The sequence below is a fragment of the Bubalus kerabau genome, chromosome 18 (assembly GCF_029407905.1).
Source record: "Bubalus kerabau isolate K-KA32 ecotype Philippines breed swamp buffalo chromosome 18, PCC_UOA_SB_1v2, whole genome shotgun sequence".
Classification (NCBI taxonomy): Eukaryota; Metazoa; Chordata; class Mammalia; order Artiodactyla; family Bovidae; genus Bubalus; species Bubalus kerabau.
In genome coordinates, this window is record NC_073641.1 from 23,527,038 (window position 1) to 23,553,989 (window position 26,952).

Sequence of the window (26,952 nt, forward strand, 5' to 3'; positions counted from 1 at the left end):
TGGAATGATTAGCCATTCCCTTCTCTAGGGGATCTTCCCAACCCAGAATCAAACCCTCATCTTTTAGGTCTCCTGCATTGGCAGGCAGATTCATTACCGCTAGTGCCACCTGGGAACCAGGGCCTAACAGACCATCTTAGCTTGAGAATGGAGGAAGATAATCGTGCCTCCCCAAAGGGTCCTTGTGAGGACCCTTAGCATAGCGTCTGGTGCAGAGAAAGGATCTGTTAGATATGAGTTGTTCTAGCTTGGGTGAGTTAGGGAATCTGGCTAACAGCAGAGGAGCCTTTTATTTCAGTTGAAATAAGGAAGTGATACCTTTGTTGGAATGCTGGCTTTCTGAAAATGAAAATGCAGTTTCAAAGGGGATATGTGCTTTCTCCAGAAAATGATGAATTATGGGTGTTTTTGCAGTCTGTGATACCAATACAAATAATTAAATCAAAGTGAGCCTGGAATGGACTCAAAGGCGAATGGAAGTGTCAGGATGGAGATTAAGAACTGAGAAGCAGCTGAGGAGGAGGAGGAGGAGGAGGAGGAGAAACACTTCGTATCTACAAGGGAATTTTGCTGTATCTGTGGCAGCCTGTTCATAGCTTCAGGGTCAAATGCAAAGAGGTGTGCACAGCTGTCACTCCCGCGACTATATGAGATCAGGAAATATGTCCTTGTTTTTGGCAGTCTCCATCTACTATACCTTCAATAATGCAGTGAAGTAGAGATGCACGCTCAGATGGTCCCAAACGCTGTGACATATGGAAATGGTTGACCAGCATAGGAAAGGATTTCCTTTTCTTTTTAATTAAAAAAAGATGATCTTTACTAAAACTTAACTAACTTAAATAAGCCTCAAATGTTTACATAATACAAAATAACAAAAGATAAAATCTCCTGTCTAGACAGTGTTTTTTGTTTAAGTGACTAGACTATTTTTAAGGATTGTTACCAAGAACACTTTCTCAGACTCCTAGAGTGGACTTTCCCACTCTGATTTCCTCTTTTTATTTGGTCTCAAAGACTCTAGCAGTTTTCTTTTGCCCTGTTCTTTGACCTCCTTTTCTCATGTTTGAGAGTCAAGTCTTGTGACTTCTTGGATTTCCTACCAAGGCAGTTCCCCTCCTACTCACCCTCCACCCCCATCTTTTAGTACCATTTCCAAGGTGGTCCACCATTATGAAAACACAAGCAGATGTTCTTTCTCTCTGTGATTATTAAACCTCCAGTCTAATTCCCCTATAATATAGTCTTCCCTTCTCCTGCCTCTTTCCAAATTAAAGCAGTTATTTACCCTCTGTAGAATGAATTTCATTATTTTCTGTATGTCTCATCCCTTTTTTAGAGATTGGTTTTCTGTGCAATGAAGATTTTTAAGAGTTTGTGAATTTATAAGATCAGGATTAGAACAAGTTTTCACTTGTTTCAACATCATATACCATAAGAGGAAGGTCAACATGAAACTTTCCTCCATACAGTAGGGAAATAAATTTTAAAAAGGCTCCAAATGAAGCAGCTCTGAAAAACTGAAGAAACTTACACATGACCAGAGCCAAGTAGGTCTAAGGGCAAATACTGCCCTTGAATAAAACACCTCATTGAGGAGCGTGTCATTTGTGATTCCTTCTGGGAGCTGAAAGAAGAGCTTCTTATGGAGGTGGTGAGATTCTGCCTCCTACAGAGAAGTGAATAACAGGGGGCAGGATTTCTTTGAACATCAATGCAGGGATGTGGATCTGTTATCTGGGGACAGTTTGAAGGGAGCCTTAAAGGCTGGCAAGGGTAGCTCAGTAATTGGACTCTATGAGGCAAGATTTAAAGCTTATTTTAACAAAGATTTGGGATCAATAGCTTTGGAATGATATTTTTGTTATTCTTCTTTGATTTAGCACTTATTAAGAAGAGCATTGGTTTACAGAAGAGAGCTGAATGATTAACTGACCCAGAGGTCTTGGAGCATTTCTGCTGAGCAAGTTAGGTGATCCAGTCTCATTCAGTGCTGACTAAGGATAGGGAATAAACTGGGGGTAGGAGGGTCTTCCTTTTCCACTTACTTTCCATTGGTAGCTGGGCTTCCCTGGTGGGTCAGCTGGTAAAGAATCTGCCTGCAATGCAGGAGCCCTGGGCTTCAATCCCTGGGTTGGGAGGGTCCCCTGGAGAAGGAAAAGACCACCCACTCCAGTATTCTGGTCTATAGAATTCCATGTACTCTATAGTCCATGGGGTTGCAAAGAGTTGGTCAAGACTGAGTGACTTGGACTTTGACTTTTCCATTGGCAGCTGGTTGCCTGCAGTGTCTAGAATACATACTCTATAAGCTGGCCACCAGTAGACAGACAGAACTTTGCTTTATTGCTGGCTCTGGGACAATAATCATACTGAGCCCATCTGTATCAGTTTCCTATGCAGTTCAGTTCAGATGCTCAATTGGGTCCGACTCTTTGCAACCCCATGAACTGCAGCACGCCAGGCCTCCCTGCTACTGCTGCTGCTAAGTTGCTTCAGTCATGTCCGACTCTGTGTGACCCCATAGAGGGAAGCCCACCAGGCTCCCCTGTCCCTGGGATTCTCCAGGGAAGAATACTGGAGTGGGTTGCCATTTCCTTCTCCAATGCATGGAAGTGAAAATTGAAAGTGAAAGCCTCCCAATCCATCACCAACTGCCGGAGTCCACCCAAACCCATGTCCATTGAGTCGGTGATGCCATCCAACCATCTCATCCTCTGTCATCCCCTTCTCCTCCTGCCCTCAATCTTTCCCAGCATCAGGATCTTTTCAAATGTGTCAGCTCTTTGCATCAGGTGGCCAAAGTATTGGAGATTCAGCTTCAACATCAGTCCTTCCAATGAACACCCAGGACTGATCTCCTTTAGGATGGACTGGTTGGATCTCCTTGCAGTCCAAGGGACTCTCAAGAGTCTCCGCCAACACCACAGTTCAAAAGCATCAATTCTTCAATGCTCAGCTTTCTTTATAGTCCAACTCTCACATCTATACATGACCACTGGAAAAACCATAGCCTTGACTAGACAGACCTTTGTTGGCAAAGTAATGTCTCTGCTTTTGAATATGCTGTCTAGGTTGGTCATAACTTTCCTTCCAAGGAGCAAGTGTCTTTTAATTTCATGGCTGCAATCACCATCTGCAGTGATTTTGGAGCCCCCAAAAATAAAGTCAGCCACTGTTTCCACTGTTTCCCCATCTATTTGCCATGAAGTGATGGGACTGGATGCCATGATCTTTGTTTTCTGAATGTTGAGCTTTAAGCCAACTTTTTATCTCTCCTCTGTCACTTTCATTAAGAGGCTCTTTAGTTTTTCTTCACTTTCTGCCTTAAGGGTGGTGTCATCTGCATATCTGAGATTGATATTTCTCCTGGCAATATTGATTCCAGCTGTGCTTCTTCCAGCCCAGCGTTTCTCATGATGTACTCTGCATAGAAGTGAAATAAGCAGGGTGACAATATACAGCCTTGACATACTCTTTTTCCTGTTTGGAACCAGTCTGTTGTTTCATGTCCAGTTCTAACTGTTACTTCCTGACCTGCATATGGGTTTCTCAAGAGGCAGGTCAGGTGGTCTGGCATTCCCATCTCTTTCAGAATTTTCCACAGTTTATTGTGATCCACACAGTCAAAGGCTTTGGCATAGTCAATGAAGCAGAAACAGATGTTTTTCTGGAACTCTCTTGCTTTTTCCATGATCCAGCGGATGTTGGCAATTTGATCTCTGGTTCCTCTGCCTTTTCTAAAACCAGCTTGAACATCTGGAAGTTCACGGTTCACATATTGCTGAAGCCTGGCTTGGAGAATTTTGAGCATTACTTTACTAGCATGTGAGATGAGTGCAATTGTGCAGTAGTTTGAGCATTCTTTGGCATTGGCATGAAAACTGACGTTTTCCAGTCCTGTGGCCACTGCTGAGTTTTCCAAATTTGCTGGCATATTGAGTGCAGCACTTTCACAGCATCATCTTTCAGGATTTGGAATAGCTCAACTGGAATTCCATCACCTCCACTAGCTTTGTTGTAGTGATGCTTCCTAAGGCCCACTTGACTTCACGTTCCAAGATGTCTGGCTCTAGGTGAGTGATCTAAATGATAAACTATCCCATAACTTAGTGGCTTAAAACCACTAATATTAATGATTGTATTATTTCTTAAAATTCTGTGAGTTGGCTGGGTCCAGCTGATCTTTTTTCTCCTGCTCTACCTGGTGTCAGCTGGGCTTTTTTATGTGGCAGCATCCTTCTGGGGCTTACTGATACAAGGTGGTTTAGTCATGCATTTGGTGGTTAGTACTAGCTATTGAGTGGGACTTCTTTTTACATGTTGCGTGTCCACTAGAGTATAACTAAATTTATTTGTGTAATACCTCAGGATTCCAAACAAAAGTAAGAAGCTATCTTGTCTCTTGAGGCATGGGCCCAGAGCTCAGCCTGAGTCACTTATGTCACATTCTATTGACAAAGCAAACTGCATAGCCAGCCCAGATGTAGTCTTGAACTCTTAAAGGGCATGTTCCTATAAAGATGAGAATACTTACTGATGGCCATCTTTGCAGACAATATACCATATCATCCATAGCATGTAAGTGACATCAGAGATGGTGAATTTATTGGTGGCCATCTTTGCAGACAATATACCATATCATCCATAGCACGTAAGTGACATCAGAGATGGTGACTTTATTGGTGGCCGTCTTTGCAGACAACATACCATGCTACCCATGGCAGATAAGTGACATCAGAGCTGGTGACAATCACAGTACCTGGATACTGAGCTTAAAGCACAAAGACTCAAGCACAGGCCTACCCAAATTGTTCTGCATCCCATAAACACACTTGGCAGCCTTTTACCTCACTAAAATTGCCAGGTCAAATTTGCAGGTGATCTGGTCATCAAAGGTACAGAGATCTTTCTGACTAATTAGAAGAGTGTCTCAGAGAATAGGAGCACAGCAAATGGACAAATCATGATAATGATCCCAGAAATTCTTCAGCTCAAAGTAGCAACTAAAACTTTGGCCATTGATTTCAGGATTAAGAGACTTAGTCATAGTGGAAAACAGAGGGTTTTGGAGAGTTAGAGCTAAGGTTGAGTCCTGACACTGTCACTGACAAGTTTGGTGATTGAGGTAAATCACCTAATTCTCTGAGTATCATTGTTCTCATCTATAACATGTGGATGATATCCCCTCCCTTGCAGAGTGGCTGAGAATATAAAGCACCTGGGCACACAGCTTCTTATATAAAAAGGCTTAGTAAATATTAACTATTTTTATTTTTGAATCATTCGGCTATGAAAATATGGCCTATGACTTTAGGACTTCCTATGGGACAGTCAGCCCCTCCACACTCACTCACCTCCAGTTTGCGTTAATATTTTGAAGGAGCATAAATCTTTCCAATTCTGTGAATATATAGGTGGCTCCTTCTCCTCTGGGTCCGTTGGTTCAGTGAAGATAGCCTTTCAGATGACTTTTCCTTCTTCCTATCTTCCTGACCTTCTATCACTAAATTTACTCTTTCCTATGTGGTGTTAGAGAAGACTCTTGAGAGTCCGTTGGACTGCAAGAAGATCAAACCAGTCCATCCTAAAGGAGATCAGTCCTGGGTGTTCATTGGAAGGACTAATGTTGAAGCTGAAACTCCAATACTTTGGCCACCTGATGTGAAGAGCTGACATATTTGAAAAGACCCTGATGCTGGGAAAGATTGAGGGCATGAGGAGAAGGGGATGACAGAAGATGAGATGGTTGGGTGGCATCACCGACTTGATGGACATGGGTTTGGGTGAACTCCAGGATTTGGTGATGGACAGAGAAGCCTGGCGTACTGCAGTTTATGGGGTCACAAAGAGTTGGACACGACTGAGCGACTGAACTGAACTGAGCTGGGGTAGAAGCCATTTGAACATTACGCATTTTCTGTCTTTTAGGAAGAATGGATTTTGCTTGTTTATCCCTTTGATACAACTCAGAAAATCACACTCCATCCTGAAAATAAGTGCATTGCATTTCTAAATGGTTAGGAGTCTTTGCAGTATTGTCAGTATGACCTGTAAAGAACTCTCTGCTAAGAGTTCTCTAAAGGTACAGTTAAAACATATGTTTCCCCTTGCTTCATACTCTAATGACAGAAATGTCTTATTTTTTTGTTTGATCTTTGTGGAGGACCATTGTTTTTAGTCCTGATGCCCCAGATCACTTGTCTCTTCCCTCTGTTCTTCAAGAACAATAGCACAAAAAAATGAGTAAACAAACACATACACAGGCATAGTTTGTTTAACCCTAACGTAAATCCCGGGCATCCCTAGAGACTCAGTGATAAAGAATCCTCCTACCAGGGCAAGAGGTGCGGGTTCAATGCCTGGGTCTGGAAGAGCCTCTGGAGAAGGAAATGGCAACCCACTCCAGTATTCTTGCCGGGAAATCCCATGGACAGAGGAGCCTGGCGGGCTATGGTTCATGGGGTCACAAAGAGTCAAACGTGACTTAGTGACTAAACAACAACAATGGCAAAGTAAATCCCATTTTATATTTGTATAAAGCAAAGACCCAATTTTTTAGGGATGAATAAGCATTACTTGATTATTTTTAACAAGTATTTTATAGTTTTCTTATGTTCAGTTTTTTCAGTGTTTCCATCATTGCTCTTTGTTGAAGATCAGGTTCCCTGGGAAGTAGGCTCTGAGAAGGCAGTACTGTACAGGAGAGGCATGGGGGAAGGGAAGGAAACAGGATTGTATAGACGAGAATCTCACTGTGGTGCAGTCTCAGTAAAGGCCTCAGCTAACTCTCGAGGAGCTCTGAGGACAGGATGTCCCTTCAGAGTTTTCCACAGTTGAGACGAGGGTCCAGGTTGTTGTACACCCATGTCAGTCAGCCATGGGATGCAGGCTGCCATCAGTGATGGGATATGACTTATTTGAGGCAAATTTCTTCAGTCTCGAGCTATTCCAAGAGAGGGAGAGATGTCACTGAGGTTGAGGGCTTTGAGTTACAGGACTTCAGCAGCTGGAGGCATGTGTCTTTCTGCCCCACAGAGGATTCTGGAAGGTACATCACAGTCTCTTAAACTGTGACACTTTAGACGTGGATCCTTGCCTTGGGTCCTGTCATTTGGAGGGTTCCACCCTGACATTTCTTCTTTTTCCAAACTTGCCCCTCCTCAAGGGTCAAGGGCCTTGGAGCCCAAAGCCTGAATCTTTCCTAACTGCACTTTCCCAAACCCCAGTCTTTCAAGCTTAGGCTGCACAGGTGGCCAAGGGACAGACATTTGGGAGGGTACATGCGCACACCGGACTGTCCACAACCTAGAACCTATTATACAGAGTGAAGTGAGTCAGAAAGAGAAAGAGAAAGATCATATTCTAATGCATATATACAAAATCTAGAGAAATGATACTGAAGAATTTATTTACAGGGCAACAATGTAGAAACAGACATATAGAATAAATTTATGGACATGGGGAGAGGGTAGGGGAGGGTGAGATATATGAAAGAGTAACATGGAAACTTTCATTACCGTATGTAAAATAGCCAAAGGAAATTTGCTGTATGGCTCAGGAAGCTCAAACAGGGGTTCTGTATCAACCTAGAGAGGTGGGATGGGTCATGAGATGGGTAGGAGGTTCAAAAGGGAGGAGACATCTGTATACATGTGGCTGATTCATGTTGAGGTGTGACAGAAAACAACAAAATTAAGTAAAGCAATTTTCCTTCAATAAAAATAAATTAATTAAAAATAAATAAATAAAAACATTAGGAAATGGTGGGAAAAAAAAAAAAAAGAAAGAGAAAAACAAGTATCATATATTAACCCATGTACGTGGAATCTAGAAAAATAAGTACAGATGATGAACCTAGTTCCAGGGCAGAAATAAAGACAGATGTAGAGAGCAGACCTGTGGACACAGAGGGCAGGGGGCAGGGGGATGGGATGAATTGGGCGGTTAGGTTTGACACCAAATACCATGGGTAAAACAGATGGCTAGTGGGAACCTGCTATATATCCAAGGAGCTCAGCTGACTGCTCCATTATGACCTAGATGGATGGGACGTGGGGGACCCAGTGGGACTCGGGGAGGGAGGTCTAAGAGGGACAGTATATATGCATACATATAGCTGATTCACTTTGTTGTACAGCAGGAATTAACACAACATTGTAAAGCAATTATGCTGCAATTAAAAAACATGACCTCTTTCATTACCTGTATGCATCTGTATGGCTTCAGAGGACACTATACAGAAAGAGCTGACTAAATAGGAAAAGATCAAAGCTTGGGGAGGTGTGGCCGAAAAACTGAACACCATCAGGCAAAGAGAAATCATGGATATAAATAACTAGCCACTATTTGCATAGCAAAAATAATGTTTGTAAAGGGACTTTTTGAGGAAGTGCCTAAGCATAGGCACAGGGATTTCTGGAAATAGTAATATTGCCCTTAAACAACAAAGTAACTTCTCAGAACAAGTGAGTGTTAAAAACAGTGTGGGATTCAGGGAGCTTAGCTGGTGCTCTGTGATGATTTAGAAGGGTCAGATGGGGTGGGGAGTAAGAGGGAGGTTCCAGACGGAGAGGATATATATACATCTATAGCCGATTCACTTTGTTGTATAATAGAAACTAAGACAACATTGTAAAACAATTATACTCCAATAAAACACCTGTGAGATTCATAAAAGAGAACCAGGAAAAAAATCTTTCTGTAAAAAGAAAAATAAGAACCAGAATAAACACAACTCTCTCAGCTAAGGGTGAGTAATGAATTTGTTAACAAGGAATAATTAGAGATTTACACAGGGTCTCTACTGTGGAGATTCCCTGGTGGCTCAGATGGTAAAGCGTCTGCCTGCAATGCAGAGGACCCGGGTTCAATCCCTGGGTCGGGAAGATACCCTGGAGAAGGAAATGGCAACCCACTCCAGTACTCATGCCTGGAAAATTCCATGGATGGAGAAGCCTGGTGGGCTACAATCCGTGGGGTCACAAAGAGTCGGACACAACTGCGCGACTTCACTTTCTTTCTTTCTTTTTTACTGTGAATCACTTAAACTTCATGGTGTATGTGTATATCCGAGATCTCTTTAGAGTAATATGTGTGTATTTATGTATGTGTGTATGTGTTTATACATTCTCATATAAGACATGTTAACTCATTCTCAAATAGCTCTAGTGATGCCTTCATAATGTGCCAAGGTAAAGAACCTCATCCAGTTCCTACTTCATGGAAAGATGGATAGTGTGGACCCTACATGACTGTTACAGTCAAAATTGTTACTGCCCAAGGGTAATAAAACAAAATCAGCAGCATTTACAAAATGAAAAACCTAATTTCTGATTGGATAAACATACAGGACCATATCTTTTCTTCAATGTGTTTGATATTGCTCATGACATGACACCATAAACATGTCCAACATACGTTACAAATTGAAAGTAATTTTTTATTTCATTTTTAAATTTCCCTTTCTCTCTCCTGTGCAGTTGACTTTTGTCATTTCGTCCACCGAAAAATCTAAGTACTCTTCATATTTGAGGGGAATTCCAATGTAGATGGGAGGCATCTCCCATTGCAGAATCAAAAGAGGAAAAATATCACCTGGGCATATCAAGTTTTATGATGAAACCAGATTGTTTGGACAAATTCTGCCTCCTTTAAAATACATGGTCACTACGAATAGTAACACAAATCCTCAGAATTATAATCTGTAACTGCTTAGTAATGACCTGAACTGGAAATATAAGTAGCAACATAGTCTATAAAAATAGAGACGCATTGCTTTTATTTATTTATAGCAGAAATTTTACCTTTCTTTGAAAAGGTAATTTCAGCCCACCCAATATGATATTCCCAGACTTATTAATCCTAAGAATGAGACCCAAAAATGCCACCACAGACCAATGACTTAAGTCTTCCAAAGGCTTCCTACAGATGTGGGAGTCTAGTCGTGTGGACCAAGTATGGGCAAGAGAATCCAATGGTGTAGTGGTGAGAGCCACAGCCTGAAAGATTTAGCAATATTGGGGAGGAATAAGGTGCTCCTTGTGCTAAAACAGTGTCTCAACTTACCCCAAAGCATGAACTTTCTGGTATACCTGCTGGTCTGAAATCATAGCAGGTTTTATTGCTTGATTTAAACTTCGGCATAGCTTGTATATAATACAGTTTAATATATCATGCTCATTTTTTAATTAAAATAATTTATAATTTTTTAAAGTTAATCTCTAGAGGGATATTGCCTATAGGGTTAATGGCCCATCTTTGGGAACCCAGCCTCTCAGGTAATAAACATTAAGCTAAAATACCTTTTTGAGCTCACAGGAAACATCCCCACCAGGCCCACCTGTGGATGACGGCAGAAAAAAAGAAATGAACACATCCCCTCCAGAGGCTGATCAGAACCAGGACATGTGTTACTTTACTCCCTCCCCATTTAGAATTAAAGCAGTGTGAATTCTAACTCAGGCAAGATTGTTCTTTGGGACACTAGTCCCTCCACCATCCTCTTGGTCTGCTGGCTTTCTGAATAAAGTCACTATTCCTTCCTCTACCCACCTCCAAAAAAACCCAAAACAGTACAAAACAAAAATAATGGCATCGACAGCAGCAAAGAGGATTCTAATATTAATATATGGGGTCCTACCACAATTTGACTTGTTTTGTCTTCTATGGTTTAGACCAAATTTGGATTCTGCAAAGTTCTTGTCAATTCTTTGAGCAATTCATGTCAATTCCACTCTAAAACCTTGCAATAAAATTTGATCTTGCTTAATCAGAGTGGGTTCTATTTTTTCATAATACAAAGCCTAAACTGATACAGCCTGATATAAAATATTAGTAATCATTCTAAAGCTTCAAGAAATTAATGTACACATGTACACACAGAGACAAATTTATGACAGAAGGCTATTATTTCACTGTTTAAAAGAATTGAGGTCAAAAGGCATGGTTAATGTCAGATTCAGGGGTAGAATTTATAGCAGAAATTATACCTTTCACAGCTAAATCCTCCCCTAATACTTGCAATTTGTTATTAAAACTATAATCTATATGGCAATTAATTAGAATTTGTTATGTTTAACGTTATACTAGGTATTCTAAATAATAATTTGGCCTTGATCACACAGTTAACCTGTAGTCAACCAACCCTAATGCCTATCTTACAAATATACTTTCTATGTAGGATAATACATTTAAACTAATTGGAGCTCAGCTTTCTGCTACCTGGATTCAAAACTACCTTAATAAATATACTACATTTCAACTATCAATGATGGGTAAGTAAAAGAAACGACTTCTACTAAGGAATCAGTTCAGTCAGTCAGTTCAGTAGCTCAGTCGTGTCTGACTGTCTGCGACCCCATGAATTGCAGCACGCCAGGCCTCCCTGTCCATCACCAACTCCCGGAGTTCACTCAAACTCATGTCCATCAAGTCAGTGATACCATTCAGCCATCTTATCCTCTGTCATCCCCTTCTATTCCTGCCCACAATCCCTCCCAGCATCAGAGTCTTTTCCAATGAGTCAACTCTTCGCATGAGGTGGCCAAAGTACTGGAGTTTCAGCTTTAGCATCATTCCTTCCAAAGAACACCCAGGACTGATCTCCTTTAGAATGGACTGGTTGGATCTCCTTGCAGTCCAAGGGACTCTCAAGAGTCTTCTCCAACACCACAGTTCAAAAGCATCAACTCTTTGGTGCTCAGCTTTCTTCACAGTCCAACTCTCACATCCATACACGACCACTGGAAAAACCATAGCCTTGACTAGATGGACCTTTGTTGGCAAAGTAATGTCTCTGCTTTTGAATATGCTATCTAGGTTGGTCATAACTTTCCTTCCAAGGAGCAAGAGTCTTTAAACTTTATGGCTGCAATTACCATCTGCAGTGATTTTGGAGCCCAAAAAAATAAAGTCTGACACTGTTAACACTGTTTCCTCATCTATTTCCCATCAAGTGATGGGACCAGATGCCATGATCTTCGTTTTCTGAATGTTGAGCTTCAAGTCAATTTTTTCACTGTCCTCTTTCACTTTCATCAAGAGGCTTCTTAATTCCTCTTCACTTTCTGCCATAAGGGTGGTGTCATCTGCATATCTGAGGTTATTGAGATTTCTCTTGGCAATCTTGATTCCAGCTTGTGCTTCTTCCAGCCCAGTGTTTCTCATGATGTACTCTGTATATAAGTTAAATAAGCAGGGTGACAATATACAGCCTTGATGTACTCCTTTTCCTACTTGGAACCAGTCTGTTGTTCCATGTCCAGTTCTAACTGTTGCTTCCTGACCGGAATATAGGTTTCTTAAGAGGCAGGTCAGGTGGTCTGGTATTCCCATCTCTTTCAGAATTTTCCACAGTTTATTGTGATCCACACAGTCAAAGGCTTTGGCATAGTCAATAAACAGAAACAGATGTTTTTCTGGAACTCTCTTGCTTTTTCCATGATTCAGAGGATGTTGGCAATTTGATCTCTGGTTCCTCTGCCTTTTCTAAAACCAGCTTGAACATCTGGAAGTTCACGGTTCATATATTGCTGAAGCCTGGCTTGGAGAATTTTGAGCATCACTTTTACTAGAGTGTGAGATGAGTGCATTTATGTGGTAATTTGAGCATTCTTTGGCATTGCCTTTCTTTGGGATTGGCATGAAAACTGACCTTTTCCAGTCCTGTGGCCACTGCTGAGTTTTCCAAATTTGCTGGCAAATTGAGTGCAGCACTTTCATAGCATCATCTTTTAGGATTTGAAATAGCTCAACTCGAATTCCATCACCTCCACTAGCTTTGTTTGTAGTGATGCTTTCTAAGGCCCACTTGACTTCACATTCCAGGATATCTGGCTCTAGGTGAGTGATCACACCATCGTGATTATCTGGGTCATGAAGATATTTTTTTGTATAGTTCTTCTGTGTATTCTTGTCACCTCTTCTTAGTATCTTCTGCTTTTGTTAGGTCCATACCATTTCTGTCCTTTATCGAGCCCATCTTTGTGTGAAATGTTCCCTTGGTATCTCTCATTTTCTTGAAGAGATCTCTAGTCTTTCCCATTCCGTTGTTTTCCTCTATTTCTTTGCATTGATCACTGAGGAAGGCTTTCTTATCTCTCCTTGCTATTCTTTGGAACTCTGCATTCAGATGGGAATATCTTTCCTTTTCTCCTTTGCTTTTCACTTCTCTTCTTTTCACAGCTACTAAGGAATGGGGAACCATAAATCATGTCACATATAAAATTATAGAAAAGTCAAATCTACATGCTGTGTTCTATTATCTGGGGGCTCTCAATTCTATATATGTTCATACATTTCATTATTTTTTCACCTTATTTTTAGTGATATTCATCTGTACAGTATACAAATTTCCACAGCAATAAGCAAAGCACTGGCTAGAATTTTTATGGTGCTATCACTGAGCTTTGCATCCCGAAATTTAGTTTTATCATGCCCTGAAGCCTGGTTATTTTCCTGTTGTGTGGGTGACATCCCAGCCAAACACCAAGTCTGTTCATTATTCAGTTAAACTGATTGGAGAGAAAACACTGCATCATCTCTATTTTTATAGACTATGTTGCTACTTAAGTTTCCAGTCCAGGTTGTTACTAAGCAGTTATGGATTATAATGCTGAGGATTTGTGTTACTATTTGCAGTGACCATTTTAGTAGTATTTTAAAGGAGGCAGAATTTGTTCAATCTGGTTTCATCCTAAAATTTAATATGCCCAGCTTTAGCATCAAGCAGTAATTTTTGGAAAATGGGATGTTGTTTTTAAGTTTAAATGAGCACGCAGCTAAAATATTAACATTTTACATTACTTGATGCTCTATAAATTTGAAATGGCTTTTCTATTTTAAAGGCAATTTTGTAAATGAATGGAAAATTATATCCACAAATGATGCCCCAATACTTTTTTGTTAGTTTTTTAAATCGCTTTATGGCAAATCTGTGAGTCAGCCCACACTGTATCACAAAACAATTCAAATTCAGAAACCACATCTCCCATGTTTAAAGAAACAATGACTTAGAGAATGGCAAATATCATGTAATATCACTTACATGTGGAATCTTAAAATATGATATAAATGAACTTATTTACAAAACAGAAATAGACTCACAGACATAGACAACAAACTTATAGTTACCAAAGGGGAAAGACGGGAAGAGGGATAAATCAGGAATTTAAGATTAACAGATACAGACTATCTATAAAATAGATAAACAACAAGGACCTACTGTATAGAACAGGGAACTATATTCAATAGTTTGTAATAAACTATAATGGAAAAGCGTCTGAAAAAGAGTCTATATATAACTGAATCACTTGGCTGTACACCTGAAACGAATACAACATTGTAAATCAACTGCAATTCAATTACAAAAAAAAGCGAATGACTTAAAGCAAGTTGAAAATTATTTAAATATTCAGTGTCAGGATGAAACTCTTTTACTATCCCTCCATGCTCCATGTTTTATTGTGCCATAATTATTCTCAATACATGTTGTATTTTTGCCATTTTAAAACAAAACAAAAAAATGCACAATGCCCAACAAAGCATCAGTTTGTTCACAGCTGAGCAACTACACACGAACAAAAGATAATTTCAGAACACGGGGCAGGTAAACTATGAAGAAATATACCCAATTTCTTAGAATCAAACAAAGATGATCCGGGGATTACATTTCACTGAGTGCTCTGAATAAACCTGCAGAATGAACTATAAAACTATCATCTGGGAAATACGAAAACTAATGGTCCCAGTTATCTAGATGTTGGGGTACATAATTCAAAAAACAAATAAGAGAAGAAATGAGAGGATAATAAACTTCCATGGAAGAAAAATAAAGGCCTTTCAAAAGCAGCAGTTAAATTAAAAAAAAAAAAAAAAAAACGGGTTTTGGCAGCATATTCTTCACAAAACAATCTGGAAAGAACAAAAGTCCCAATTACACGTTGAGGTTTGTTTTCTCGTAAGTAGCCTTTCTTTCTCTCTCTGAAGCAGGTCCTCTACCCAGCACTAGGATCACTGTTCTAAAGAAGACATTTCTATTTCATAACAGAAAAAGCAATTATACAAAACATTTTTTTTCACTCTCAGCAACCTCTCTCCCTTTTTCTTGAAAAAATGTCTTTAATATCTTTGTTCCAGAAAGGAGAAATATAACCAGAAAATTAGCACAAACATTCCGAATAAAGTATTTAATCTCTGGTATGAAGAAGGAAGAAAAGAAAGTATGTGTCTAAGAAGCGTAACAACCTGACCAGGAAATGTAAAAGTCCTGAGCAATGCCATGAATCAAAAGAAGAAAACAGCCATGCCTATGTTGATTGATAACGAAAGAGCCCCACAGTGAGAACCCTGTTATTTCCCAACAGGGTTTTTAGAGTTGTCACCTGTCCTTTGACCTTTGGGCAACACATCTACAAGCAAAACAGTCGTTATTCTGCATTCTCTCTGACACATTTTTCATGGTGACCAGTTTGCTGCTACTGCTAAGTTGCTTCAGTCATGTCCAACTCTGTGCGACCCCATAGACGGCAGCCCACCAGGCTCCCCCATCCCTGGGATTCTCCAGACAAGAACACTGGAGTGGATTGCCATTTCCTTCTCCAATGCATGAAAGTGAAAAGTGAAGTGAAGCCGCTCAGTTGCGTCCGACTCTTTGCGACCCCATGGACTACAGCCCACCAGGCTCCTCCGCCCATGGGATTTTCCAGGCAAGAGTACTGGAGTGGGGTGCCATTGAGCAATTAAAGCTACTTGACTGTAGTTTCTCTTGGAACGAAGCAAGAGAAAAGCCCATCATCAACAAGATGTATGATTTACTGCTAAATTATTCCAAATTAGAATGAATTGGCCAACCTGAGCCTGACAAAGTGTGTCCACGTTAGTCAACCTCTCACCAGGCAGGGACCTTTCCATCCCACTCATATACGTCATATGCTTTTCCTTCCTGCCTGCAGGTCTTGGTTTCTCCTACACCCGATCTAGAAGGCTGCTACTCAAACCCCTATTGAGCCCTGAGCTACAGTTCCTTCAAGAGTGGCAGCAATACTCCTCCATCCTAAACAGCCTTCTCCTACTAATCCCACTTCACCAGGTAAATCTCCCTTCCCCTAGATGACATTATGTTTATAGCACATTCAGCACAATTTTTGGCCTCAAAGAATTGGTTTTTATTACTATAACTTTGAATTCCTTCCAATGTTAAACTGCCAACTTTACTATTCAGCCTAGAATATCATAAAGGTCATCTCCAGATTAAATATTTCAAGCAACCAATTTTCTCCTTATCTTTATAGTTCTTGTCTTCTCTTTCTAAGAAAATGTAGAATGCTCAAGTGATACTTCATGAACTGAGTTTGGGGGTTTATTTTCATCTTCTAAATTTAAAATATAACTGTTTTATTTTTAAATTTTAAAGAATTTGTGATTTCTTATAAATTTACTGAAAGAAAGAGGTGCAAGTGTTAGTTGCTCAGTTGTGTCTGACTCTTTGCAACTCCATCGCCTGTAGCCTGCCAGGCACCTCTGTCCATGGACTTCTTCAGGCAAGAATACTAGAGTAGGTTGCCATTTCCTTCTCCAGGGTATCTTCCTGACCCAGGGACTGAACCCTGGTCTCCTGTATTGCAGATAGATTCTTTATCACTAGCACCACCTGGGAAGCCCTATAAATTCATTAGGTTAATTCTATCAATAAGATAGCCAAATGGTTGATTTATGTTCCAGATCTACATTAATAGAGATATACAAAATTATAAAATGTGTCTGGTTGTGCTACAGACTAAAGGAAAAATGATGAATAAATAAAGGCAAATGCTCTGAGGATGTCTACCCACTCTACAACTCCAGAGTTGAATCAGTTAAATTTTTAATGCAACTTTGATTCCATAGTGAATGACCTTCCTAATTGGACTTTCCATCTAAATGAAAGACCATCCTCCTTTCTAGTGAGTACAACTGTTTGCCTAAATAATGATTTCTGACACACTTAACTTTCATTCCTTGTCTTCTCTTTGAATTTTGAAAACCTAATTAAGTTTCTTTAACTTGATTCCATCATAGACAAGGTTATTGGAGGACAAACTGAGAAACACATTCAGAGGCCCTTGTCTTCTTTAAAAAGGTTTAATTTTTTTCCTCTTTCTCTTCCAAACTCTATTTTCCCAGAGAAAAGTGACCAAACTCTCAACTGATTCTCTATAATGATGAAGAAACCATACTTCCCCAGGCGTAACAAAACAGGGCCTGAGAAACTTCTGGACTCATAAACAGATGGGAATGATAAATGAGATCAGAGTGGTCTCTGAAGCTGTGCTATCCCAGGTGTCTCACTAAAGTTTGGGTATGATATGGTGCATTTATTAATGAAGTGATTACTCCATAACTGAAATATTGATCTCACCTGTTGGACCTTTGCCTGGGATGAGAACTGCATCTTCCTAAACATCCTCCATCCATCTGCTCTATTCTTTCAGTGCCTAACTTGAAAAATGACTGTAACTTAAGGTACAGATAAAGGTCAGCAGATGCCATCTAAGCTCCCATCTTAAGCTTAACACTTTTTTTCAGCTGATGCCTTTTTCTTAAATAATCTGCATAGACAAACTAGTGCTTTTCTTTCTCTCTTCCTCACATCCTTTTCCCCACACATACATTCTGACTGATACAAATAACTTCCTACTTATATATAATTTCTGTACAAATATCCTTACACAAAAAAACAACTTTCCAAGAAGTCTGAACTCAAATTATTACAAATAGCTGTGGATAGTCAGGGACAGGCTCCAAAGAATTGAGGCTTATCCTCAATTCCTCTCTATCGTCTTCCTGAAAAATGGACACCCCTAAGAGAGAACACAGTCTTAAAAAGTAATCTGACAGCAGATCTTAACTTTCTACTCATCATTTACAGCCCATGCAAGAGAACACTGCTATATTCTTCTCCAACAGTCTGATTTCATAGAATTACAGAATCTTAGCCCTTGGGGAGGAACCTTGAGTAAGGAATCTACTCCACCTTTCTCAGCTCAGAAAAAGACTGTAATTCAGCTAAAGTGACTTCTCATGGTCAAACAGCTAGTTAGTCATGGTTCTAGGACAAGAATTCAAGTCTTCTGACCTCAGCGCAGTGCTCTTTCCACTATTTGTTAACAATATCCCATGCAAAGAATGAGTTGAGTAAAATAAATTCTGTTTATAAATTCTTCCAAACATAGCATTATCCCTGAGAAAAGGAAACAAATGCCTAGATATAAGTTAACCCAAGTTGCAGTTGCCAAAAATGCATAAACGTAAAACACTGCTGAGGCCATTAATCCATGATTGGGAAAAAAAAAAACAAAAAACAGTCAGGAACTATACATCATGGAAATCCCACAGATTTTAAGCTTCCCCTCTTTGGATGGAGGATGAGATAATTGCTGAAAAATTGCCAGGGGCTCATAAGCCTGAAAACAAATGTTATGAGATGATACTCTCATGAACATCTTATAGAAGGGAAATGATTGGACATCTCCCACCAGGAAACAGGTGAAGATGTCATGTGATCTAGTAAGATAAAGTCTCTCCAAGGTCTTACTCTTAGAATAAAATCAAACTAAAATCATAATGTGTCCACCCTACCTTCTGGTCTTTTGCCCATATCCCAGGATATAGGAATTTGCTCTCCTGTTGGGAGAAAGCTCTTCAGCCGCTCCTTTGAAAAGAACCAAAGCATCCTCTTCCTCCCCAAGTGTTCAGGGTCTTCGTGTAAGAACTCAGTCTCCTTACTTCTCTCACCAGAGAACAGGTGAGCTGGTGATAAAGAAGAAATTTGTGCCATTTCCCGTCATATATGACAGCCTGGAATTAGGATCAAATAGAAACCTAAAGTTTCTGGCTTCATGCGATCTGGGGAGATACTAAATCTTTCTAAGTTATGTTTGAAAACAAGGAGGTTGAACCAGCTAATCTTTGAGATCTAAAGCCATTCCTTTCTGCTTTCCAATCTTCTCCCCACCCCTTCTTCCTTCTCCCTCCCTCCTTCTTCTTCTCTCATCTTTTTTATTTTTTCATTTCTATCCCCTTCAGAGTACAAGAAGCTCAGTCTGTGACTATGGATGAGCTACTTTACAATCATTCCATATCAAGAACAATAATGATAACAGAGAACACTAACTTGAGCACCAGAATTCTCAGGGTCAGAAAGGGTCAATAAATGAAATTTCATAGAAACATAAGAGGAGGGGATACTTTGTAGGAAAGTTTCTAGGAAACTTTGTAGTTTAAACAATGCCCCTACTACACCTTGCCTACCATCTCTACCTCATTCAGCTTCCCCTCCAGTCAGGGCCCACTGAGAAAAGCATTTCCTACTTTTGTGGGCCAAACACCTCCTAAACATACCTGTTGAGTGATACATCTTAGTACTTCCTTCTAACTGTATAACAAATTTTCCAGGGATAATTTTCCAGGTATGTGTGGTGGAGAGGAGGCATCTTCCAAAACTACTCTAATTCTTTGTGTTAATGTTTAACCATCTCATCTACCCAGAAGACCAGTCATGTATTTCACACCCAGGCCTGGAACACAAGTCGAATGCATGGCATGGCTCAGAGACACAGACTTTAGCTTCAGACTAACAGGTTTGAATGGCAGCTCCTTTTGTCCATTATATCTGAAAGGTAGACAAGCTGCTGAGCATTTTGATTCTCAGTTTCCTAATTTGTAAAAAGGAAAATACCAACTCATCTGCTTTTTGTGAGTTATCAAAAATCTGGAATATAGTTTACAATTAGGAATTTAGAGCAGCATTCAATAAATCATAGCATTCATTAATACTATTATGATACATCCTAAAAATACTTGTTTTACACAAAGCAGAGATTCAATTCCAATGGGAAAAAAATATTTTTCTACATATAGTAAGTACAAATCCATGTCAGATGTTCCGTGTCAGAATTCTGATAGTCAGAATGTGTATAAAATATTCACATCTCCAGAGCACATGTACACACACACACGCACACACACCCTTTAACTTCGATCCAGGTTCTCAATTCTCCATCAACAGAACTTATCGCAGCCAACAGCATTATCAAACTGCAAGAAACAGGTGTCTGAGAAAATAGTAATAGTAACTACATGTCTCTAGTATCCATGCCATATTGAGAACATATACTCCTCAGACTTAGAGGATGCCATCAAGGTGACCCCATCTTCTTTTGTGAACCCCTCAAGAGATCCAGAAGGAAAAAGAAACATCTTTCACCCTCTTCTCCTGCCTCACTTAGAAGTCTCCCATATGAATTCTAATCCCATCTCACTGCAGTATGAGAAGAGGAATAAGCAAGTTTACTGAGACCCAAGTCAGCAGTTACGCTTTCCTATTGTATATTTTTCATACTGTACAATATATGTGAGGGGTTTGCCCTGACATTTCATTTGTGAAGTTAGCAACACCTAAAAAAATCTATAGATATAAGAAAGGCTCTTTTTCATCCCCTGGGAAACCAAGTGAGAAATTTTAACATACCCAGCTTTATTTCAGCAGAATCACTGAAATAGAAAGGAAAAACCTCAGGGTAGAAACAAGAGTTCCTCCCCAGCCCCCGCTACCGCCACCGCCATTCATAATTGTGTGCCTTTGACTTGTAACCTCTGAGTCACTACTAGATTTATGAAGCCCGCCATCAACAACCCCTCCTGAAGGAATATGCCCACCCACAGGCCCTGTGATATAAATGACCACATTTGTACCATGTGACCTACAGTCAACTGGATCAGGGGTTGTGCCTTTAAAAATATGGCGATCCATCCATAGGCTGGACTTCAGTCTTTTCCTGGTGGGAAAAGATGACCTGAACCAATTAAATTCCATTCTTCAGAATGCATAACTGAATTCTGCTGAAACGTAAAGGTGAGGCAGCTAGTAATAGGGGTAAGAGCTAAAAAGGGCATCAGGACATGTCAGTAAGGAGCAGTAAGGAGCCGCAGAGAACACTGCAAGATGATGGCATATATAAGCCAACATTTTCAGGGAATGAAATGTACAAGAAAGCAGTGAAAGTGAAAGTCATCTGGGTGATGGGAGGGTAGGAAGGAGATAAACAGAGAAGTGACTGAGACTCACTCCATCCTTATCTACCTTCTTCCTTCTTCCACCCTTCCAGGTAAGCCTCCTATTTAACACCCCAGTTCATCCCTCCACTTTGCTTCTTTTGCTCTATTCACTTTCCCAAGCAGACCTCACTGAGCATGTCTTTAGATACCCCTCCATCGCACGCAGTCCTTGAGCTAGGTCCAGGTTCCGAGGGCCATTACCGTCTCCAGATAAACATCAAAGGTCTGGATTGAAATGTGAGATTTGATCTAGAGTGATGCAAAGCATGAAAAGTGAGGCAAGACACCAAAGAAGGAGCCAATGTGAACTTTATAGGCAGAATACCATTCTGACATTGCCACAGTTATTGAAAACCATTGGCAGAGCTGAAACAGTTTTTCATGTCTATAGTATTATTTTATGTGTTCTTACTAGCCCTCGCCAGGCTGGATCATTCTCATTGTGTAACTTTTCCTCTTAAATATGTTTTGAATTCTAATTATGACCATTAGAAAATGACCATTCTAATTATGGTCATTTTCCAAGTTCAATTCTAAACTTTGGAATTTGGTAGCAATCAGCCTAATCTTTTGCTTCATGCTATGCTTTTCAATGATAAATTGAGAGAACAGAAAAATCTCAGGTCTCTTTTAGCTCTAATATCTACAAGTTAAGATGTACTAATCATTAGCTTGATAACTGGAAACAAAGCAAATAGAAAAAAAGGACATCTTGATTTAGTATCTGTGCTCTAAAGGAGGGTTTTGGTAGAAACTTCTTATTGGAGCAGGAGCTTAGCAAGAAACATGAGGATTTTTAATTATCTTTTCATAATATATTAAATATGAATAAAATAAAATATATTTATCCAGAAAAAATATATATAAGTAAAAAGGAGGTCTTGGCAATGGAGTAAGGGCTTAAGATATGGTCTTGCTGTGCTTAGTCACTCAGTCGCGTCTGACTCTTTGCGACCCCATGGACTGTAGCCCACCAGGCTCCTCTGTCCATGGGGATTCTCCAGGCAAGAATACTGGAGTGGGTTGCCATTTCCTTCTCCAGGGAAGATATGGCCTTACTTACCCTGAAAACTGAAAATGTTAGCCACTCAGTTGTGTCCAACTCTGCGACCCCAGGGACTGAAGCCCACCAGGCTCCTCTGTCCATGGGATTCTCCAGGCAAGAATACTGGAGTATGTTGCCATTCCATTCTCCAGAGGATCTTGCTGACCCAGGGATCAAACCCAGGTTTCTTGCTTTATAGGCATATTCTTTACTGTCTGAGCCATCAGGGAAACTCTTACTTACCCTGCTGTTGCTGCTGCTGCTAAGTCACTTCAGTCGTGTCCAATTCTATGAGACCCTATGGACAGCAGCCCACCAGGCTCCTCTGTCCACAGGATTCTCTAGGCAAGAATACTGGAGTGGGTTGCCATTTCCTTCTCTGTTACTTACCCTAACATTTTATAAATATGGTCTCTAAAATCTGTCAACCCTCTGCCATGGGTATACTCAACAGTTCTCAATGAGTTCAAAGATAAGAAAGATCAGGACTTACTGTTTTGGATTTTAGATTAGGAAACAAGATGTCCTAGATACTTAAAGGGATTGATAATCTGTTTAAACATGCCAATTAATCAGATGAATCCATCAAACTGATCAAACCTAAAGAACATGTAGCCATGTTGAAATATTCCCTGTTACAAGGCTTTAAAAAATCATCAAACACAAAAGAAAAAACAAAACACAAATATTTGTGAAGCCTAATTTTTAAGGGCTTTGTTACCTTGTCTATATCTCCAGGTTTATTGCCCACTCAAATGTTGAAGAGTTTAGAGTGGGAATGTGCTTTCACATGAGTGAGGGATGTCTGCTCAGTCCAGCCAGCTGACGTGTATAGAGAGAAATCCTGTGGAGGGTGAGGCTGAGCACTCAGGAAACTGCAGAACTGGGCCTGGGTACCCTGATGAAGCAGGACAGAGCTCCTGGTTACACACAGCTCACAAAAAGATGAAAGAAACATATTTTTAAATGGCAGTCATGTAACTTCTTGTGGTAATGACAAGTTCTCACAATTAAAAACGGAGAATATGGGAAAAAAAAAAAAAGCTAAAATTTAACAGCCATGAAAAGATTATGAAAACAAAATCTCTTTCTGTTTTTTTTCTTTTTTTTCATCTTAAGGAAAAGTATGTCTCAACTCTACCTCTATATTCCAGAACAGGTCAGACCACCTCTGTGTGGAAAGAGGAATTGGCAACATAGAGGAGACGTATTTTAGAAACTTGCAGTATATAAGTGTCAAGTCAAATTAGGCTATTACTTTCCCCTTCATTGAACCATAATTCAGTGAGAGTTTTATTATGCAAATCCACTAGAAAGCAAAGGTCTCTACATCTCTGCCAAATGCTGAGTGCAACAGCGTCCCTCGTGTCATTCTAGTAAGAAAACATTCTATCTTGAGGACAGGAACCAGAGCTGATATAAAATTTTAATATGTTCATATTGCTTAATACAGTGATATCTTGAGAGAACATACAATAAATAACACTAGGAAATGGCACTGTTCTGCACCAAGTTAACCAGAAGGAAAATGTGTTCTGAACTTAGCTATAAAGCATTAATCTGAATCAGTCTCTAGCTCTATGGTTTTCAGTACACTTTGCTTATGCTTGTTTTTGTTGCTTTTGGTTGTGTATTTTATGTCTGCTTATTTTTTGTATTACCATGTGTATTATCCTTTGCAATTAACTACATTGCAAATTTTTCAATGTATACTTCACATTTATCAAAATATCTCAGTTAATGAGAAAAGATGTGTCACTAAAGATTTTCTTGTTCACACCAACACAAATGACCTAAGGGATTAATGTTTAAGCCTCCTTATACAACCAGTAAGTTATCTGAGCCATTTCCCAGGAGTTTAGAGACACTCTGAAAGACTTAAACCTTCTAACTACCTACGAAATGAACTCATCAACTTTATGAACTTGCCATAAAGCCCATTCATGTTCCTTAACTATAACATTTAATATAATCATTGCTGCTGATAAATGCTGTCAAACAATGAGAACATGGCAGAGGTATGAAAATCCTTATTTCTAACAAACATTAAAAAAGGCTCTTTGGAATATGCAATTCCCAACCCAAAACATTTTATTTTCCTGTTAGAGTAATATCCACTTGAAGGAACTTAAGCTTGGTACAGTTGATGTAACTCTTTTTTCCAAGGTATAAAGAAAAACCAGGTCCAAACCTCTGTTGTCATTCTCCTGCGACAACCTGATTTTAGTTGAGCAATAGCCAAGGATGCTGCCAGAGCCACAACCTGAGCTCTTCCTATAACATGGCAGATTGGCAGCATCTCCAAGAAGTAGAGACTCACATCCACCTTGCTGCATGGAGCCCTCTCCAAAAGACCCAGCATGGTGTGATCCAGACTGCTGAAGGATTCTAGGGATGACACACCCACTGGCCTTTCAGACCATCACTGGGCAACTCCAACTTGGGGAAAGGTTTTCTGTAGACCTTGCAAAGGATCTTTTCAATCTAAGCATGACATTGCGAGGCACATGACTAAAGCATCCTACCGGTCTCTGGTTCTTCCTATTTTCCCCACCCTATTTACCTCATCTGGGTCAGGGTACCACGTTCCTGTCTTGCCTGGTTCTCTGAACCACAGGCTGAGTTCACAGCTCCTGATTTTCACTTCAGCCCTAGATTGCTCTGACAAGCATTCAGTCATGCTTCTCGCATACTACTTAGCACTTTCACAGAGACATGTTTTGTAACTTGTTCTCTGGCTTCAAAGAGCTATACACTATAAGCAAGAGGCCCTCCTACCTTCTGCCAGCTCCTGTTCTATGGGCCTTGAGCAGCTCTCCCACCAAGGAGCCAGAATCAGACCATGAAGAGCTGCGCTGTCCTGAGACTTCTACTCACATGACCCCATTCTAGTGGTTATAAGGTGGCTCAGTGATAAAGAACCCACAATGCAGAAGATGCAGATTCAATCCCTGGGTCAGGAAGATCCCCTAGAGAAGGAAATGGCAACCCACTCCAGTATTCTTGCTGGGAAATCCAGCAAGATGGATAGAGGAGCCTGGTAGGCTGCAGTCCACGGGGTCACAAAGAGTCAGACACCGCTGAGCACACTGACCAGGACCCTAAAAATGGAGCACATAGTTTACCAAGAAACAGGTTGGATTTCAGAGCTTGCCAATCTCTCAAGACCAGAGGCCCTGGCAGGAGCGAGGATATGAGGCTAGAACCCAAGGCAGTGCTGCCTTTCCCGTTGAGGGCACGCCTCCTTGCCTCCATCCTGAGCCAGTGCATCCAGCCTGCTTTGGACTTTGCTCCCTCCAAAGGAAAGTCCATCTTTCCTCCCTCTGTGCCTCTTTCACAATCAACCTTGGCCCATTTTTCGTTCAGACCTCAGAACTCAGATTTCACCAGCCAGATATGCCAACTTCACTCTTTAAGTGTATGTTTTAATCTTCTCTACATCTCTGCCACTGTTGCCTTCAACCAGCCTTGCATTGCTTCATACTTCCCCTCCTGTCTCCTGCTTGGTAGCCTCAAAACCACAGAGCCAGAGAGAGTTTTCTACAGCACAAAACTGCCCATGTCTTGATCCTCTACACAGAAAACCCTGTCCCTCTCACTGGTCATCCTTTCACTTTGCACCATAAAAAAAACCAAGTTGTATATTGTATCCTGAAGACTTCAAGCCGACTGCTTTTCTCCACACCTGTGTTCAGGCTGTCCTCTCTGCCTAGAGTGTCCTGCACCCATATCCCCACTCCTGACTTGAATATTCTTCATTCCCCAAAGCTCTACTCGGACATCACCAGCTCCAGTGAGTCTTTTCTCAGTCTCTTAACACTAGAGAGAAAGTTGTGGACTCTTAACACCCAAAGCCTCTCCCTAACAGTGTTGTATTGATCGTGACTGTCTACTTAGGTATTTGTGAGCTTCTTGAGGGCAAAGCATGCATTATCTCTCTGAACAGGTGGCATACAGCAGCAACATGTAAAATGTTTATTCTATCTAAGATATTCGAAAAAAGAAAATGAACCTGAATATTTAAATATCTGAACAATTTTTTTAAGATAGGACATACCAAGCAAACACATGGGAATAAATGGTTTTACAATCAAGGGAGAATCACAAAGTTTCCAGGTAAATGTTATGATTGAATTGATGGTACTATATGAACATGAATCCCTTATGAGAATGATTTAGCAAAGCTTGGAGTCAATAGTTTGGAGTCAATTAGAAAATAGAAGGTGGCTTGTATTGAATACAGTGTATATTATATTTAAGTCAGAGTACTAGGAGACCTTAGATCTCACAAAAATGTAAACTATACTGCAGAAATAACCACTCTCTAAGCACAGAAATCAATGAATAAAAATGAATAAAGACCATAAAGTAACACTGTCTGCAATAACTTATGAAATGAGTCTTCTTTCAACCATAAGCAAGCAGCAGCCACTAGGGAAAAGCAGAGATCTCTATCAGCCCCTGAGTAGAAAAAGAATACCTTCTGGATAAAGACTACAACCCAGGAGAGCCAGGGCTTCTAATAAGACACAAGGAGCTGCACTCCTTGTAGCCCCACTAACTGTGCCCTGGGAATCCAACTCTGAACACATAACTAGAGTGGTTTCAATACTGGGATGAGTACTGTGATCTGGCTTCTGCATCCAGATTTATCTGCATCTGTGTTTATCTACTTCAATCAGGCAAGATATGCAGAGACAACATATTAGAGAAGATATGATACAAAAAAAACAAACCTGCAGTTAAACAACAGGGATAGCAATAAAGTAGCAACCTAAGAAAAACATGAATTCTTGCCTTTCCTTTTCTTT

General features: G+C 40.2%; 1 long non-coding RNA gene across 1 annotated transcript in view; it reads right to left on the minus strand.

Annotated features, from left to right (window-relative positions):
* The window catches only part of LOC129633309 (uncharacterized), a 181,049-nt gene that overhangs the window by 124,771 nt on the left and 29,326 nt on the right, over positions 1-26,952 (minus strand). Inside the window, exon 2 of the long non-coding RNA XR_008705014.1 lies at positions 22,863-23,039. This is a non-coding gene — a long non-coding RNA (uncharacterized LOC129633309). The remainder of the gene's footprint in view (positions 1-22,862; positions 23,040-26,952) is intronic.